The following is a 4,924-nucleotide window of genomic DNA, read 5'->3' as shown; positions in this document are numbered from 1 at the left end:
GCTTTGTTATTGAACTCCCCTTCGTGAATGAATTTAATAATATCTTTCCAAGGAAAAAAGATAGTAGACTACTTACATTCTGTTAAAAAGAAATCTAGTCATTTTAATGAAAATGATAAATTTAATTCTACATACCAATCTATAAAGAGAAATTAAGAAGAAGAATGTCACAAATTAGAATAGCTCATGTACTCCTAATTCTACCATTCTGTATTGAAGAAAGATTAAGATGTAAAAGTATTCGTACCTCTTCTTTTGTCCACAGCAGAATTAAGATCAGTTTCTTCATGATGGCTAAAATATGCTAAAGAAACTCAACTAAATATGATAAACGGAAACAATATTATGAGGGAGATATTGAAGGTTGGTGAGGAAGCTAAATTATATTATCTAGAACAACGCTAGACATCTATTTTAACACTTGGTTGCTTGGTCACTAGTTGTTGAGTTCATCACTCCAAACATCTCCTTTTTCCTTGACTAAATGAGAAGCTCATGAATTTTGACATGAAGCCAACTAACTATATAGCATGAACCCATGTTCCACCACATATTGGACAACCATGATCAGAACAAAAATTTCATCATGCCATAAACAATGCCTAATATATCGTATCATAAAACAATGCACAAAAAATAAAAAAGTATAAGGAGTTTAAGTCAGATGTTAGATGGTTTCAAAACAATCATTGGAAAAGGTGGATTTGGTGAAGTTTACCTTGGCACTTTGCAAAGTGGTGAACGAGTTGCTGTAAAGAAACTCTCTCTGTCATCAAATCAAGGTTATAAAGAGTTTAAATCAGAGGTTAGATGAAACAATTGATTAAATAGTCCTATTTTTTTTCTTCTTTTCTTGAATTTGCATAACAAATATATTTTTCATTAAGTTAAGATATTAAACATTTCTAAAATGCAGGCAAAGTTTGCAACACTTGTTCATCATATAAATGTGGTTTCTCTTGTCGGGTATTGTGATGAAGGTGATGCTAAAGCACTTATTTACGAATATATTTCAAAAAAAAACCTCCAAGAACATTTGTCAGGTTTGTTAAGTTAGATTTTCTTTATGATAACATGTTAATTAACACCGTAAGACCTTTCCATTTTGCTCTCAAACAAATAGGATCGCATATAATTACTATAACATGCAATGATGTCAACTAAGGAGAATTGATCATATATTTCTTTTTCTCATTGATCATCGGGATGGTCAGTATCTACTTTCACTTAAGGAGTGTGTCAATAACTAAACAACAAAATCAATAAATAATTATCGTTAAAACTTATGTTCGTAACTATTTAATTATTTCTAGTTTTCAAATTGTGAATCACATTAAAAATGAAGAAAAGTTTCCATTCCATGAAAGGAGACTAAAATGATTTTTTCCATTAATTTAATCTACTAGATTAATGTCAAAGTAAGCAAGCTTATGTGAAGAGTGAATACCACCAACCCATTTCAATATCACCAACCCCATAAACAAAAACATCCTCTGCTTCATGCCTCCACAATTCTTGCTTCTTTGGCTCATTATCAACAAAAACAAAAACACAAATGCATCTAAAAGGGTTGTTCACCTGAACTTTAAGCATGAAAACAACACTTCAAGGGAGTATAGTTGGAGGGAAAGAAGATAATGGAAACTAGTATATGCTTGTGGGGGAGAGGAGAAAAAAAAGGCAAACATTTCATCACAGGCTGTCAAACTGTAAAAGTTGAATCACAAAATGGAAACAATAAATAATATAAATAAGCAAATTTTCTGTTTGGGTAATAGATTAACCATGAATGCAGCAATAATAGCTGCAAGAAAACATATAAGGCTTAAATAGAAAATATACAAAATTATATACAAAAGTAGGACACACTTTTAGGATTGAAAAGAAATTGGGAAATAATAAACAAGCAACCAACAAGGAACGAATGAAATGTATTCAAATATCCACATTTTACTATTTAAATTCTCAACGAATGAAATGTATTCAAATATCCACATTTTACTATTTAAATTCTCTAACTATGTTCTTGTTTTTTTAATTAAAGATTTGTGAATTCTTGCTTTTTTAATTAAAGATTTGGATTTCACATAAATGTAACATTGAAGTGTCCAAATCCATGCTGAGCAGTTTAAACTTTTACATTGTTATCCAATCACCAATCGGCTATGCATGTTAATTGTGTTTCACTTTTATAATAAAATTCCTAAAAGTCTATCCGAAAATAATATTGCATGTAAAAGCACCTGTTAACTAAACTCTTGAGACGAATACCAAACAATTTTACATCTAATATAAAGAAGAAAAGAAAAACAAGAGACTAACCAAAGGTTTTGTACTGTTTTTATCCAAAAGCTTCACGACGTCTTGGTTTTTATAGTACATTGGATCAGCGAGAGGCTGTTAAACAATCCAATCCAAAAATCAGTGACAACGTACAAGACGAATAATGAAAGAGGACGGGAAGTGAAATTACATGCTGCCCCAGCGGTCTGGCGGATCAACTTTAGCGCTTCATTGTAGCAGCAAGTTAACAACGTCAGTGCATTCCTAGCAAGCAGCGATATGGAGTGCGGTGCGGCGGTCAATGTTGGTGAAATTGACGTTGCTCCCGCGTCCAACAGTTCCTCAATCTCGTCTAAGTCTCCTTAGTTGGTCAGATACATCAACCGAACTGTCGGATCCAGCGCCTCCGACACGTCGCGTTGCCGGCTAGCGAGAAACGAAGCTGAAACTTCTTGGTTTCCATTGCGGCGAGAGGGTTTTGTGAGAGAGAGAAAATGTAATGGTGCTGTCAGTATACGAATGAAATACAAGTTGCGAATTATTTAACCTAGTTGCTGCCACCGTGAATTTTTAAAAAATAAATTAAAAAATTAAATATGAAATGTCAAGTCAGGTTGTAAAATAAGTAGTCAAATTTTGGAGGTTAACATATCATTTTCATTTTCCTTTTAATAACATTTCAAAAATATTATAAATTACTAAAAGAGTTATCAATATTATTTATAAGATAAAATAAATCTATAGCTAAAAAAAATTAAAATGATCTTCAATGTGGTGTAAAACTATATATAATGAAAACAACTCACATAAAAGACATGAAAAACCGGTTGCGCGTCACAATTTATATTTAATATTAATTTAATTTTAAAAAAATTAAACAATTCATAATTTTATATATTTTTAATTTAAATTTATTATAAATTTTTAAAAAATATTTTTATTTTATTTTTAAAGTATAACTGTTTATAGAAAAAGTTAAAAAAGAATTAAGTCTTTCCGAGAATCAACTATGAGAACTCAAACAAAGAATTAATTTACAAACAACTAAAAAAATCAAACACTAAAAAGTGAATTGAACTATAATTTATCTTCACAATTTATTTTGATTTGTAATTATTTGTAGTTGATATGAAAATTTTAACATACCTCTTGTGTTAAAAATTAAATATATTGAGTATAAGACTAAATACATGTGAATGATCCAAATTTTAATTGTTCACAACATTTACAATTTTGTACAAGTCATGTATATATTATTGGCGAGCTTTGTGAAAATTGATCAGAGATTATTTGTGAGGATCGTGTGTATCTAATTTAAGTGATTTGTGATTATTTATAGTGAACATTTTAAAAGACAAAGTGTGGCAGGGAGAGGAATGGGTAGATTTATAGGGATTATTTTGAAAAATGACTAATTTCCCTCTATATTCAATATTTGGTTTTTTTAAATAATTTTATTTATTTGTCTTCTCTTTATCTTTTCATAAATATTATTAAAAAGCAATAAAATAATTTATTTTAATTTTCTCAACTAATGTTCTATACCTAGAAAAAAAATATACAGTTAAGGAAAATTTAGATATTATATTCTCATTCTATCCAATATCCAACACTACCTCTTCATCTCCCCTAATATAAAAAATAAAATTTTAATATAAAAGAGAAAAGAGTTATATTTAATTTTTATCACGAGTAACTCCAATTTGTGACTTTTCTCAATATTATAACAGTGTAAAACATTTTATTTTTTAAAAAATTAAATATATTCAAATATACTTGTAAATTATTAATTAACTCTAAATATACAACAATATATCATAATTGATTTTATTATATTTTGTTTTTATTATTAATTTTTAATTTAATAGATGAATAAAATTTTTCAAAGAGAAGTATAAAAAATGGATTTTATTTATTTTTCAGTTTTTATATTTCATAAGCGGAGTTCTTCGGTCTTTTTGGTGTTGTTTTGAGATGTTAATCTACAATGAAAAATGTCTAAAATACTTCTAACTATTTAAAGGTGAAGAGTGTGGGCCACATTGTGAATTTTTCTTCTGTAATAATACAGATATAAAAGATAATCACCCAAAGTACATATATTTTATTCAGTAATCTAGCACACTTTTAAAAATAGGTCAGAATTCGGTTTTCGAAAACTAAATCCATCCACCTTATTCTTTTTCTTAAATTATCCCAAAACGAGTTAGAATTTGATTTCTGGAAAATTAAGTTAAATATATTTTTTTAATCTAAAATTTATTTTTTATTTATTTAGTTTTATTCTTAAAGAAAGGGAAAAAATTAATTGTAAGAACTATAATAAATTAATTTAGTAATTGTTATTTGTGATTGATGTTGTAAGACCTGTTATTTTCTTGTCTTATCTTAAGGACTTATCCTAAGCAGATGGGCCTAAAGGCTGGTCCATAGGGTGTCAAGGCCCCTAAAGCAGTCATTTGCAAACGTTCCCTTTCTCAAATATTTTTTCCCTTCTAACAGAAGCTTTACTAAGGTTTGAACATTTCTCTCTTCGAGCTCACGCAACTCCATTGTTTCTGCTCACGTAAGTCATTTTTCCCCGTGTCTTCTTTGTTTTCAGCTTTATAGTCTTGAGTCTAACTAGGGTTCACCTTGGTAG

The 4,924-nt window shown here is 28.9% G+C and overlaps 1 long non-coding RNA gene across 1 annotated transcript; it reads right to left on the bottom strand.

Annotated features, from left to right (window-relative positions):
* Positions 1-420: 420 nt before the first annotated feature.
* Positions 421-2,783, bottom strand: LOC114166286. The gene is made up of 2 exons (XR_003599888.1): positions 2,474-2,783; positions 421-2,397 (listed from the first exon to the last, which is right to left on the bottom strand). It is a non-coding gene; the product is annotated as an uncharacterized LOC114166286 (long non-coding RNA).
* Positions 2,784-4,924: the final 2,141 nt, after the last annotated feature.

Source organism: Vigna unguiculata, chromosome 10 (assembly GCF_004118075.2).
Source record: "Vigna unguiculata cultivar IT97K-499-35 chromosome 10, ASM411807v1, whole genome shotgun sequence".
In the NCBI taxonomy this organism is placed as follows: domain Eukaryota; kingdom Viridiplantae; phylum Streptophyta; class Magnoliopsida; order Fabales; family Fabaceae; genus Vigna; species Vigna unguiculata.
Note: the sequence above shows the minus strand (reverse complement) of the source record. Positions and strands in the feature narration are given on the sequence as shown.